The 15,047-nt window shown below is 34.8% G+C and overlaps 1 protein-coding gene and 1 long non-coding RNA gene across 3 annotated transcripts in view; one reads left to right on the top strand and one right to left on the bottom strand.

The window, feature by feature from the left end:
* The window catches only part of LOC122694920, a 13,452-nt gene extending 11,212 nt beyond the window's left edge, over positions 1–2,240 (bottom strand). The window contains exon 1 of the long non-coding RNA XR_006341279.1: positions 2,072–2,240. This is a non-coding gene — a long non-coding RNA (uncharacterized LOC122694920). The remainder of the gene's footprint in view (positions 1–2,071) is intronic.
* SKAP1 (src kinase associated phosphoprotein 1) overlaps positions 1–15,047 on the top strand; it is a 292,018-nt gene that overhangs the window by 140,507 nt on the left and 136,464 nt on the right. The window lies entirely within an intron of this gene.

A 15,047-nucleotide genomic window follows, 5' to 3' on the forward strand; every position in this document is an offset into this window, starting at 1 on the left:
TCACAGCAGGATTTGAACAAAAACTCACCACTTAATTGAATAGTTCAAATGCCACTGAGTAGGAAATTTTAGTGAGGCCAGGATATGTGTAAACTTAAAATAGATATGTATATTCTGGCAACATACACAGTATTTTGAAACAGCAAAAAATGTTAAAGGAATTTTTTGTGCTCTTAGGCCAATTGTAGGTATTGTTTTAGGACTTTGAAAGTATTCCTTTTATACTGTTGCTGTTTTTTTAAACAACAACAACAACAACCTTGCTTCATTTTCCTTTTTATTTTTGAGCTGTTTGCAACCCCCTTTTGAATAGTGAGAAACAATGCAATTAATTTTCTCCAGCGCAATCATGCATAGATTTAATAAGCATCCGAAGGTAGGATCCATCTGTAAAGTATGCGTTGCATGCTAAATTACTTCTCTTCTGTGGTTTTTTTTCTTTCCAAACCTTAATTAATTGAAGAAAAAAAATGTTTATTAAAGTGGGAACAGGCTGGGCTCTGGCTCTCCGCCTCTGGTTCAAAAGTTCATACAATTCCCTGAAGGCTCATCTGAATGTGTGTGTCTCCCTCTCACAATCTTTCTTTCTCCGTCTCTATAGTAGGGATGAATGCCTAGAAAAGGTGTATTATTTTGTTCCCAGGATCAATTTGAATAATCTTAACTTAGGTAAACTTTTTGTGAGTATCGATTTGCATATATTACATATGTTTATATAAACAATACATACACATAGACACATCAATGTGTTATTTTACCCATTTTTCTGTTGCTTAGAATTAAAAATTTATATACTTTCAGTGGCATCTTTAAATGGGATGTAGATAGAGAGCAGGAAGTATAATTCTACAGGTGGATCTCACACAGGAAATTAAAGGAATTATGTATGAACACAAGCTAAGTCTTTGTGGATAAATTTAGACCCAGAAGAAAAAATATTAAATCTATCCCAAGTAGAAAAATATTTACCCATAAACAGAGTAATGGAGAAAATATATAATAGGAAGTGACTCACTCCTGTGAACTACTTTGGAAATAAGATATTTCCTGACCTGCAGACCTGCAGTAAGCTTTATATGACCTAGGTGAAAAGCAATAAACTTTTTGTAAAATAAAAATATTATCTTAAAGATAGACTCAGAATTTTTTCAGTTATCTCAGTTGTTACTTAGGATGTATATTTTTTCAAAATATTGTTTTTTTTTCTCTTTATTATGTACTACAATTTTTAGATCCTTGTTTTTTTAAAAATAAACATAAGTTGTAGTTTTCATCCAAATAACTTGCTTCTTTTTACTTTAAAGTAAGATTGGTTTTCTCCTTTAACACAAATAAGGTTTGCACAATCACCTCCATACCTCGGAGCTGATGGAATCAGAAAGCAGTGCTGAACTTGACTGTGATCTTGCCTGGCTAAAGTCTACTTCGTTTAGCCCAGTTGCTTCTTTAAAAGCATAGTGTTCACATAGGAGCCTAGCAGTGGGGTTTCTACAGGTTGTTTCATTTTCTCTTTGGACTCTGTACAGGGCACCTAAAGCCTCTGGGCTATTAGTCATTTAAACTTTAAAAATAGATGTTTAAATAGGGGAAAAAACAAGCAGCATGAAGAATGATTTTAGTTTGGGATAGATGCAGCTTTAGTCTCATATTGGCCCTTTTACCATGTACATGACCCATCCTATACTCTTGCCATGTGAGCATCAGATGAGCCATGGGGACATTCCTGGAAGGAATTTTGAGGAATTAACATGAGGAATCGCCTTTCAAATGTTGTTACATGTACATATTTGGGCCAATCTGCACACTTGTGAATCAAATTACTTGGAGGTGTTGCCAAAATATGATCACCAAATAACAATTAAAACTGATGTCTTGGAAACTTGAAGACTCTCAACCACTATGTATGTACCTATTTATGTGAATACATCATAATCTCCCCACCCCCAGCCTTCTGTGACTCTTGGAAGAATCTCTCTACTGCTTTCCAAACAGATTTTAGTTTAGACTTCTGTGAAATCCCTGAACTGAATAGCTGTGGGTTTCACAAATTACATGCATGTAAACAACATACCTTTGAAAGGAGGTTGTGTGGGCCCTTTCTCCTACATGCTTATGTCTCTGTTGTCATAGACTGGCATCCTTTGTGAGCTATTCAGTGACATTTCAGAACCATTTCGCTCTGCAGAAAACCCGCAGTTGTGTTTCTTTAGCTGACACTGTGGCACTTGCTCTCGAAATTGCTAGTTAGAAAAAAAAATTGTTGAGGCCGGTGGCTGTAATCAGCGTTGTTGCTGTCTGTTTCCTCAGACTAATAGCAGAGCGATCCGAGTCTGAGAGTTCAAACAGAGGTTATCTTTCCCAGGTAGCATCTCGTCCAACGAGAATTTGATTTTTTTCTATAGGACTTTACTCCATTAGATTAATGAAATTTCAATGAGAGCCTGGCGCCCCCTGAAGCTTTGTTAAGAAAACAAATGGTGATTCTGTAGGTGTGACAGCTTGCTTGGAGAGTTACGAGAAGGTGAATACATCCCCACAATCCAGGCAGCCTGGAACACATTGATCTCTATTTAAAGCACCAATCGGATTTTTGTTAATTATAAATGATTGATCTGCAGTTTTTTCCCCTCGCTCTTCTTATATGTGTGGCTCCCCCTCCTTTCCCCACTTCTAACTTCTTTGCATGCTGAGTACAGAGCTTTTTGTTTAAAGGGACGATCATAGAGAGCAAATTATAGGAATACCCAGCAGCGATGCTGTTGTGAATGTCATTGTCAGAGCATTCACTGTTCACCGATTGAGGTGAACTCTGAGGTAGATTTCAAACTGACTCCATGTTCCTTCTTTACTTGACTTATTCCTAAAATGAAGAATTATTTTAACAAAATAAAGCATTAGAATAGTATCATAGACATCACCATTATTATGTCTTAAAATCTGACTTGTGAGCCTGTGAACCAGTCCCCAGTATTAACTCTGAACCACGGTGTATGCCTCGCGCACACCAGGGTATGAGTTGTGACCAGCCAACCCTGTGTGAGACAACAGGGTGAGTGAGGGGAATATCTCTGACCTTACATCTCCGTTTATAGGCGTTTAGGTGACTAATCCACCTTTTATCATCTTTGTGTAGTGGTTTTTTAATAATGTTTAGAAGCAATAGTGTACTCAAAAACTGACACATATATTACTCCTGATAATTGCTCACCACACTTAGTTCTGAAGAGCACAGAGAAATGTCCCCAGGCTTCTTTGTGGACCTCTATATAGAGAAAATATCTGAGCATTAAATATATTTGTGTATTGAATACAAAAGCACATAGTTACTTATTTGTTATTTATGACATGTACAATATATAATTTGCACAGATCTCAGGAAACATATTTGTAAAAATTACAGTTTAAGGACAGGTACTAGTGGATTACATTGAAAACCATATTAGTTTCATAATTTTAACTAAAATATAGATTTTTATGAATGTTTTTCTTAAGTTTGAACCCTTAATTAAGTTTTAGGACATATCTTTTCAAGTTATAATAATGATTTTTACCTCAGTGTTCTTTTTTGTTAATTGTCTAAATAATCCATGAAATGTACTAGAGACTTCTCTAGACCAAGAATCTTAAAATAGTTTAGTTTTCAGTGACACTCTTATGCAAAGTCCTTTAGATTTGAAGTATTGCCTCACTTCTTTGAATGTCTTGAAACTTGTTCACCTTCCTAATGAGTTGCTCTATCACTAATTGTATGTGACAAACTCTCGGGAGCATAAGAGCAATTTCTGTCTTTAAAACAACAGTATATAATGGGCAAGAGCCTCATGTATAACATAACCTCCTCCAACTCCAAATTCTGTGATTTTTAAAAGAAGCTCACTGTTGCTTTCTAAATAGATTCAAGTCTATAGTATGCACCTAAATATGAAAGGTGTTCTGACAGAACTTCCCCATGAGGTAATTGTTTAATGATCCTGTAAGTACTCTCAGGAAAACTAGATTTAAAGTGTAATTTTTACAGTGTTTTTCCCCAGTATTTTAAAAATATTTATTTTTTTCATGATTACTGTTTATTGTTTTATTGTAATATTTTTTAAATTAGCAAAAGTCTTTAGGGCACATTTATAAATAATTATAACCATAACGTTTTAAATCAGATTTGAATTAGCCAGAAAAAGCAGTGTAACATTTTTACAAATATTAGCACATCAGAAAAGTTGTTGATGTCAGTGTCTAAATAAGTAACCAACAACAACATTAAGAAATGAGTGATCATGGTAAATGCACAAAGTTATTTTTATAACATGTTTCCAAAGGGCTGATTTTAGAAATGTTTTAATTTTACTCCTGTTGGTTTTATTTTTGAATAGTCTAACTAATGATTTTCATTAGTGTACTTGTAATTTATGTCATCTGAGTAGTTCTACCAAGGTTAAATAATTTAAGGAAAAAAACCCTTATCTGATATAAGATAGCTAATGAAGTATATTAGATACTTGCCCTATTGCTGTATGAATTGGGTCTCCAAAGCTAACAACAGCTTTCTGCGGGAACACAAATCTCTATGTAAATATCCAAATGTAGCAAGATGTTGCAAATTTTTAAAGATATGCCATAAAAATAGATTAACACTAGTGTGCAGTCCTGTTCAACTGAATTACAAAGGGATATCATGGGATTGCCAGTGACATTCACATAAATAAAAAATCAATTCTTAATGATGAGGCAGTCTTGTTTTAGCGCATTACCCAGGTTAAATGGGAGCATACAAAGACATCAACTCCTATAAGACTAGTGGAATCATTGTATATTAATATGATTTAGGGAGCTACACACCTCGATGGAATAATTGTTATTATATCTATAGAGCCAGATGGCACTTGATGTAAACAGCCATTGAGCACCTCAAACGCAAGTATGGCAGGTGATCTTTAAGGTGTTCTTGCATCCTGCTCACTCATCTTATCACTGGAATCTGCATTCCTGTTTGCAGAATGGTTTGATTACCAGTACACAGATTTTTCAGAATGGTACTCTTGTTCAATAAGAATACAGGGTATAGAATTTTCTTAGCAGAAGAATAGATGAGGCAGAGTCGATAAGGCAGCTACCTGGATTGGTGTGCTTAGTATATTTTTTACGAGAAGGAGAACAGAGAGAATCATATTTTTCCAGCAACAGTGGCAAAAAAATGGTGTCTTCGGAAATTGTTTTAAATGAATTCGCAAATTTTCAGTGAAGTAGGCTCTAGTAATTGTTGGTATCAAAATAACCCTATCAAGGAAGCCAAAACTTATTAAAATATATTTCCAAAGTAAGAGAAATCCAACTTTAGAGCAGAAATGTCTTTAAATTTCTTGTTTTTAAAAAGAATCTTGCTTTGTTTTGAAGATTTAAATTGACTTCTGCTAATTCTAAGTATCCAGTTAGGGAAAACTCATTAATTTTTCCAACAGATACTAATTGGGCACTTACTATGTGTTAGTACCGTTCTAGGTGTTAGGGATTCGTCAGTGTAAAAACCCCACTCTCCAACAGAGTTTACTTTCCTCCAAGGGGAGGGGGGCAATAAATGGTATGATATGATATAAAATATGAGAGAAATGAAATAGGGAAGGGAGACCATGTGCTCAGAGAGTGTAGGAGTGTAAGATTTGCCTTCTTCCCTTTAAAAACATAGAAGAGGCCATCTAGAAATAATAAAAGAGGCTGGGAAAATTCTTGTTTATCTTCTAACTTCATTGATCTTATGAAATTTCTAGTGAATTGTCTGATAAACACCTGCTGTAATAGCCTCAGCTCAGTGGCCAGAGTTAAACAGTTTGGAATGGGTTCGGGATAAGCTTAGATTTTCTTGGCTTAAATTAAATTTAATAATGTTACATAAGTTTTTTATGGTTTGGTAATAGCATACCAAATAGCATAATATGGTTTGCTATTATCTTTCCTTTGATAATAGCATTAAAAGGCAAATCATCTTTAATTATAAATAATTCCTAAATTTCTCCCTTGCTTTACCTTATATAATCCAGGTTTTCATTTTTAAAGATAAAGGACATAAAACTAGCTTTTATAGGGATCTTTATTATAGTAAATTTATAGATTTCCAAATATATAAAACAGATTTTCCAAGTGTCTAAAATATAGGATGTTCCTTGAAATTTCAGGATCTCATAAATTAACTCTTCTGTTCCATAATGACAAAATTCATCTTAATCCATAGAATATATCCCCCACCCCACTCCATGGTGCTATTGACCAACTAATGCCTAGATTTGAAACTATAATGTTCAGTTCTTCACTAGAAGCAGTTTATCATATAACTGTAGCTTATCTCTAGATGAAACATAATATATGCTGTGAAATATTCCTTTAGTTTAGGTGAAAAGATAAAATTCACTTTGTAAAATGGTATAGCCTTCAGTCAGGTTTATTTTTAGTTAAATACTAAGAATTAAAAAGCACATGTACTAAAAATAAAATAAAAGTTAAAAAAAGTACATGTGCTTATCACTGCGTAGGAAAAAGTACTGAAAGGTTGTGTTCCGAAGTGTTAATAATGGCTAGAGTTTACAACGTAACATTAGGAGTAATATTTATTCTTTGCACTTTTATCCTTTTAATTCTTTTCTACAGTGACCTTGTATTCCTTTTACAGTCAAGAAGAAACTCATTTTTAAAAGCTAAAGATGCCTAAAAATTGATATATTTACTTAACATAAAATCTCATAACTGGTAAGTGTATGCAGATCAGTTCCGCAAACAATAGAAAGTAGTAAAAATCAGCAAACATCAAGATTTAGATAATATCATGAAATTACTAATTTTACCTATTTCTATTTCATTGTACTACTTGAAAAATACCATGCAAAATTTGACCAATTTATCCTTTTTTTTTAAATTTCTAAGACATCAAACTTCTGTTAAAAAAAAAAAACAGTAGGCTGAGACATTTCTATAGCAACATGCCAGATATGCCAAATTTCATAAGAAAACATGTTTTTAATTTCAGGCCTTTGAATATGGTGATGCTCATAAGGATGAGTATTTATGAATGTATAATAAAAAATAAGAGGCTTAGAAACTTTATTTCTTTTAACAGTCAACAATATTTAGCCTATCAGAATGCTTAAATAGATAAACATTCCTACTGTTTTAATTTTGAATATAGATTGTCTCGTGCTGATGGGAAGTATTGTTAATTTTAATAAAATTAACTTTATATTGTTATTTCACCGCTTTATAATAATTTTACATGGCGCCCTGGGGATGCCTCTGTTTTACATTATCAGGTGTCACATTTGCCATTTGGTTGGTATAGCAGCGTTCAGCTTCACTTCTCTATTCGATTGCCTGAAGCCACACTATTCACGTTATATTACAAGTAGCTATATTGCTATACACTGCACAAGTTTATATACTTTTATTCTGTACGTATATATCATTTTTTTATTTTCTTAAAATCATTGTTTGTGCTATTTCCCAGCATTCCTGTTGCTTGCCTTTAGGTAGACACAGTTATGATAAAAAGTTGGCTAAGACACCTTAGCAATCTGCCTCAAGTATTAACATTAAAATTTATTTTCAACCTGGAATCGGTCCCAATTTTGATACAATCTTAGCTAGTGCTTCAATGTTTTTGATAAGAGTTATACTTTGATAAACCTATAAAATATAACTTTTTACATAGAGTTATTGCTATTTAAAAATAAGAGGAAATCACTGATGACTTTCATAACTCACCGTATGTTGGACAGATCAATTAGAGATAATTAATCAGAGCATGTCTCCATTAAATGTTACCTCTTGACTTAAGTTCTCCCAGGAATTCATAGAAATCAGACCGACTTGCAAGTAATCTGTAAGAGAATTGAATATTTGTCAAATTAAATACCAGTTACTAAATACACAGTAATTAAATAATAGTAATTAAATTAAAGGTATACCAGTTCCTCTTGAGTAAGTCTGTTTTTACTTTTTACTTCTTTTCATATAAATTTACATTGTAGCTTTGAGTTTTTCTAATTTGAATTGTTCTATTACCCGCTTTATCCTGCTGCTATCTAAGGTGTAAGAGTGTGCTAAAACATTTTGGTTAGCTGTGTCAAATATTTATTGTGGGCAGTTCAGAATGTGCATTTTAAAATGGACTTTCTTTTCCACTTGAGTTTGTGTATATATGTTTACAAGCAAGCTGGTCTCTTGTCCGAGACCCTATGTGCAGCTGGCTGTTATTTAATTGATAAGCTAATGATCCCTATAGTCTAAGGAGCATTTAGCAAACTGATAACTGATAACAAATAGACCAATCAGTTTAAACCTGCTTTAGTAATTCATAGTCAAAACTACATAAAAATGAGTACTGAGGAGTTTCTATATAAGTGTGTTATATATTGGTATTTTTTTTTTCAGAAATTGCTCCCTTTTTTCTTCTCTTACCAAAAATTTTCCTGGCTAGTAGGAACTATGTCTCTGTTTTGGATTAACCATTATTTCATGTTATTAGCAATCATGTATCATTTCCTTTCACACCTTCAAGTTTAATATCTTATGTACACTATTTTAGTTAGAGTCTTGGAACAAAATATTATGTAATAGTCTTACTTTTGTTTCTACTCAATGAATGTAATTACCCTGCCATTCTCTTAAACTGTAAGTTGCTTATTGGATATATTTTTCATTTTCTGTTATTGTGAAATTTTTAGGTTTGGGGGATGTTGCTGACTACAGGTAATGAAACATGGAATCAGGTTTGTAACAGACTGTTCTAGTTGTGGTACTGGTACAATTTACTGAGTGACTTTGATGAAGTAATTAAAATTATCTGGCTAGTTAAGAGGAGCAATACAAAGAACAATTATAAGGAACAGGGAATTACTATATTAAGCTGGTTTCAAGCCAAAAAGAACTCTTTCTCTTGAGGAAGATGTCAAGTGTATGTACGTTTGTTATGGGAATATTGTAGATGTTGGTTGTAAATATTGTATGCCTATTGAATGCTTATGTAGCTTTGATCTACTTGGTAATTCCTAGTTAGCTATTTGCCTTTGGGCTGAACTCATAGACTTTATCTTTGCTTTTCTAGCTCAAATATTTAGAGATTCTGCATGTGCCATTTGAAAAGCCATTTTAATGCCATTGCAATGACTATAGTGCAGAGAATTTTCTTATAAAAATTTTGCAGGACATGGAGAGAATTTGGGGATAAAACTAGTTTGCATAATTCTAAGCCAGAATTGGAGGCAAGTGACCTGCAATGTTCACACAGCAATTTAATGGCTATTAATATATTTCTGAATTTTTAGAAGAAAGTTTATTGGAAAAAGATTTTATGAAGTCTCTGAATGTAGGTAATTTGAATCATGTTTATAAATATTTTACCTGCCATGAATAGATGATTAGTTTTGTCCAATAACAATTTCAGAGTAGCTAATGTGGCAATATAAATATGAATGTTTAGAGGAGCATTTTTTCTTTATATAGTAAATATGTGATTAGTAATGATTTCTTCTACGGAGGGTTTTTTATGGCACATTGCTTTATAAAGGAAACGAAGTTAAGTGTGAAAAATTACATAATGAAATCTTCTGGGAATATGTGGTTTAGGTATAATTATAAGCATGAAGGTGTATAATTTATACTTGCATAATGCCTTTCATTGAAGGTTGTGAAAATAAGTCCTGTGATGTACTCCAGGCTTCATATTTCTTATATACTGTACTTGCCTATATAATTGAAACAACTTCCCTACTGTGGTCTAACAATAGTCTCACACTCAAAAATACCTAAAATTTAGCATTATACAGCCAAACCTGTCTATCACAGTAACGCGAGTAACGTCTCTTTTGTCTTTTTTTTAAATTAATTACTTGTTTATATATATTCTCCTTCCACCAAGCATTTGATGTAGCCTTCCCAATCTTTTCAAAAACTTTTACCCAAGCTAATTAGCTACTAATTACCAAAATTAAAATTGCAACCATTTGTTGAAAGCCTTGTACATGCCAGGTATCGTACTGGCTGATTTCTATGTAATATCTCATTTAACTCTTCCAGTAATCCTGTAAACTAGATATTACCAACCCTATTTTACAGATGAGAAAATTAAGATTCAGAAAGGTTAAGAACTTCCTCAAGACCATATTACTCAGCTGTGGGAAAGCAGGAATGTTAATTTACATTTGACTTCCAAATTAGATGTCTGAGGAAATGCACAGAGTAAGGAACAATATTCAGAATTCCTCTCTCCTATTCTCATTATAAAACTATACTTGATGGTTTTTATGATTTCTGATGGAGAAAAGGATGAATGATAAAAATGAAACTTTTATGTAGAGCCAAAGGAAATAGCAACCTACTCCAGTCTTCTTGCCTGGGAAATCCCGTGGACAGAGGAGCCTGGCAGGCTATATATAGTCCATGGTGTCACAAAAGAGTCATACATGACTTAGCAACTAAACAACAAAAGGATTGAAAGGACTCGTGGGAAATACTGATATATGGGCTCTGTTTTTCTATAGACCCAGCTTGACTAGCAAAAGGAGTTGGTAGTGTATAAAGGAGAGTAGGTGTTTAATGTAGTCCCACTGACTGATTTTTGTTTTTGTTGCTTGTATTTTAGGTGTATCCCAAAAAACTATTACCAAGCCCAATGTCAAGGAGCTTTGCCCCTTTGTTTTCTTCTAGGATTTTTATGATTTCAGGTCTTATGTTTAAATCTTTAATTCATTTAGAGTTAATCAGTTATATATCCAATAAGAGGTGATCAACATCATTGCTCATCAAGGAAATGCAAATCAAAACCACATTGATACATTACTTCACATCTATTAGAATGGTTATTATTAAAAAGACAACAAAGAACAAGTTTTGGCAAGGATGTAGAGAAAAGGGAACCCTGTTGCACTGTTGATTAGGAGTGTAAATTGGTACAGGCACTATGGAAAATTATATAGAGGTTTTTCAAAAAATTAAAAATAGAACTAACATATGATACAGCAATCCCACTTCGGGGCATATATTCAAAAGAAATGAAAAAGCATCACAATGAGGTATCTGATTCTCTTGCTTATTGCATCATTATCCACAACAGCCGAGATATGGAAACAACCGAAGTGTCTACCAATGGACAATGGATAAAAGGTGTGATATGTATTAATATGCGAAACGAGGGCATTATGCTAAATGAAATAAGCCAGAAAGAGAAAGACTTATTATATGTAAGTATATAATAACATGTGGAATCTGAAGATGTTGAACTCATAGAACCAGGGGCCAAGGGGTACTGTGGAATGGAGCAATGTTGGTCACAGGATACAAAATTCCAGTTAGAAGATGAGTAAATTCTGAGCATCTAATGCGCAGCATTGCAATTATAATTATTGATACTGTATTATGTACTTGAAAGTTGCTAAGAGAGTAAATCTTAAGTTTTCTCACACAAAAAAGAAATGGTAGTGATGTGATGGAGATGTTAGCAAAAGCTGTCTACAGTGGTAATCACTTTGCAATATATACATGTATCAAATCAATACATTGTACACCTTCAGTTCAGTTCAGTTGCTCAATCGTGTCCGACTCTTTGCGACCCCATGGACTATAGCACGTCAGGCTTCCCTGTCCATCACCAACTCCCAGAGCCTACTCAAACTCATGTCCATTGAGTCAGTGATGCCATCCAACCATCTCCTCCTCTGTCGTCCTTCAGATTGAAGATTGTGCCTTGAATCTTTCCCAGCATCAGGGTCTTTTCAAGTGAGTCAGTTCTTCGCATCAGGTGGCCAAAGTATTGGAGTTTCAGCTTCAGCATCAGTCCTTTCAATGACTATTCAGGACTGATTTCCTTTAGGATGAACTGGTTGGATCTCTTTGCAGTCCAAGGGACTCTCAAGAGTCTTCTCCAACACCACAGTTCAAAAGCATCAATGCTTCGGCTTTCAGCTTTCTTTATAGTCCAACTCTCACATTCGTACATAACTACTGGAAAAACCATGGCTTTGACTAGACGGACCTTTGTTGGTAAAGTAGTGTCTCTGCTTTTTAATATACTGTCTATGTTTGTCATAGCTTTCTTCCAAGGAGCAAGCGTCTTTTAATTTCATGGCTGCAGTCAACATCTGCAGTGATTTTGGAGTCAAAACTAATAAGGTCTGTCACCGTTTCCATTGTTATCCCATCTATTTGCCATGAAGTGATGGAACTGGATGCCATGATCTTAGTTTTCTGAATATTGAGCTTTAAGCAAACTTTTTTACTCTCCTCTTTCACTTTCATCAAGAGGCTCTTTAGTTCTTCTTTGCTTTCGGCCATAAGTGTGTCATCTACATATCTGAGATTATTGATATTTCTCCCAGCAATCTTGATTCCAGCTTGTGCTTCATCCAGCCTGGCTTTCACATGATGTACTCTGCATAAGTTAAATTCGCAGGGTGACAATATACAGCCTTGACATACTCCTTTCCCAATTTGGAACCAGTCTATTGTTCCATGCCCAGTTCTAACTGTTGCTTCTTGACCTGCATATAGATTCTTCAGGAGGCAGGTCAGGTGGTCTGGTATTCCCATCTCTTGAAGAATTTTCCACAGTTTGTTCTGATCCACACAGTCAAAAGCTTTGGCATAGTCAATAAAGCAGAAGTAGATGTTTTTCTGGAACTCTCTTTTTCGATGATCCAGTGGATGTTGGAAATTTGATCTCTGGTTCCTCTGCCTTTTCTAAATCCAACTTGAACATCTGGAAGTTCACAGTTCATGTACTGTTGAACACTGGCTTGGAGAATTTTGAGCATTACTTGCTAGCGTGTGAGATGAGTGCAATTGTGTGGTAGTTTGAGCATTCTCTGGCATTTCCTTTCTTTGGGATTGGAATGAAAACTGACCTTTTCCAGTCCTGTGGCCACTGCTGAGTTTTCCAGATTTGCTGGCATATTGCTTGCAGCACTTTAACAGCATCATCTTTTACGATTTGAAATAACTCAACTGGAATTCTATCACCTCCACTAGCTTTATTCGTAGTGATGCTTCCTAAGGCCCACTTGACTTCTCATTCCAGGATGTCTGGCTCTAGGTGAGTGATCACACCATCATGGTTGTCTGGGTCATGAAGATCTTTTTGTATAGTTCTTCTGTGTATTCTTGCCACCTCTTTTTAATATCTTCTGCTTCTGTTAGGTCCATACCATTTCTGTCTTTTGTTGTGCTCATCTTTGCATGAAATGTTCCTTTGATATCTCTAATTTTCTTGAAGAGATCTTTAGTCTTTCCCATTCTATTGTTTTCCTCTATTTCTTTGCATTGATCACTGAGGAAGGCTTTCTTATCTCTCCTTGCTATTCTTTGGAACCCTGCATTCAAATGGGTATATCTTTCCTTTTCTCCTTTGCCTTTTTTGCAATATGTACATGTATCGAATCAATACATTGTATACTTTAAGCTTATACAATATTTTATGTTATTATTTCTCATTAAATCTTGAAGGCAAAAAAAGGACAGTAGGTGGAAATAAGCTTTATGTTCCCCTCCTGGAATCACCTTTCCCATCTTATTCACTGCTCACTCACAAATGGCTTGGATATTTTGCTATATGTTTCTTTTCCCATCCCTAATAACATTTTAAAATTGAGCAAATACTCCAAAAGAATATTTAGAGATGGCTGTGAAGATTTGGAGAGTTTAGAGGATGAGTATACCAAGAGCATAAAAAAAATGGCCTTCTCTCTGAGTCATAAGAGGCCTCAGGCTTACTGTGAGAGAACTCTCCATTTAATTGCTTTGTAAGCTAATCTATACCTCCATGTCTTTCAATATGACTTCCATAAATCTCAAGCAACTAAGAATTTCAGTGTGCGCTGCCTGGCATCTGATGCTGAAAACTACTGATCTGGTAACCTGATCGAAGTTTAATGACTACAGTGGGAGATTTTTGTCGAATTGTGAACAAAGCCCAAATGCTTTTAGTCTCATTATGTATGTTGTACCAAATCCTTTTGGTGGTCCATGAAAGCCAGGTCCTCCCAGACTTGGCTAAAGTCCAGATTTCTTTAAGATTTCCAAGCTTCCAGTACTGCTAAAATATATACTAGTTGATATAGATATCATGTCCTCTAGTGTAAGACGAGAGTGAAATTATCACAGAATATCTGAATCCCTGAGTTACTTATAGAAAAGGGACATATCTAATATAAGTGCATTTTTTCCCATAATGTGCCAGTTTTGCTTTTCAGAAACTGTTTCAGAACATGGTGATAGATACATCTGAACATTGAAGTGATCTATGTACTAACATCCAAGCCTGTGCTTCACAGATCACCACCCCCAGAACTGGCAGAGCTCACTGTGGGCCCACGTGCTCCTGAGTACACTGAAAGGAATGCCATTTCCTAAATAACCTATGCTAAGATGGCAAACAGTTTTTCCTGCATGTTCTGACAACTACCCATAAGTGATCTGCTTCAACACTTCACACTCACCATAAAATTTTTATTTGATGTAGAATGTCTTGAAAGACCTGTACAGATTATTTCTTATCTTTATTAGCATCCTATTCATGACCTACTTTTAAAAAAATGGTTATAAAGAATTTCCTAAATAAAATCAGAACAACTACAAATGCTTGCCATAAATGGTGTTGGGTTGGCCAGTTAACAGGTTGGTAGCTCACACTAGAAGAAGGGACCATGTTGGATTTAGTTAAGGAGGAGCAGGGGGCAGGGAATGAGTAAAAGGAATGTAAAATGTAAAAGGGAGGGAGTGGCTGGTTTTCCTGTGAACTGTGTTTAAGGTGGAAAAACAACTTCAAAATTACTTCTAAGACATTCAACATAAAAGGAGTAAGCAAGAAATAGCATAAAAACAGACTGAATAACCGTGTTCAAATGATGATGGTGAGAGTCTCGGGCATTCATTGGAGAGTTCCATGTTGGACAAGGAAGAAGTGGAGTCTGGTCTTAGAGAAGGAGGTTGGCTGGATTCCCCCTTCTGCTCTACGGAAACTAGCTAAGTACAAGAAACCCAGACAGAGAGCCAGTTAGGCAGCCTGAGAGCACTTTGTC

This window comes from Cervus elaphus, chromosome 5, assembly GCF_910594005.1.
Source record: "Cervus elaphus chromosome 5, mCerEla1.1, whole genome shotgun sequence".
NCBI lineage: Eukaryota > Metazoa > Chordata > Mammalia > Artiodactyla > Cervidae > Cervus > Cervus elaphus.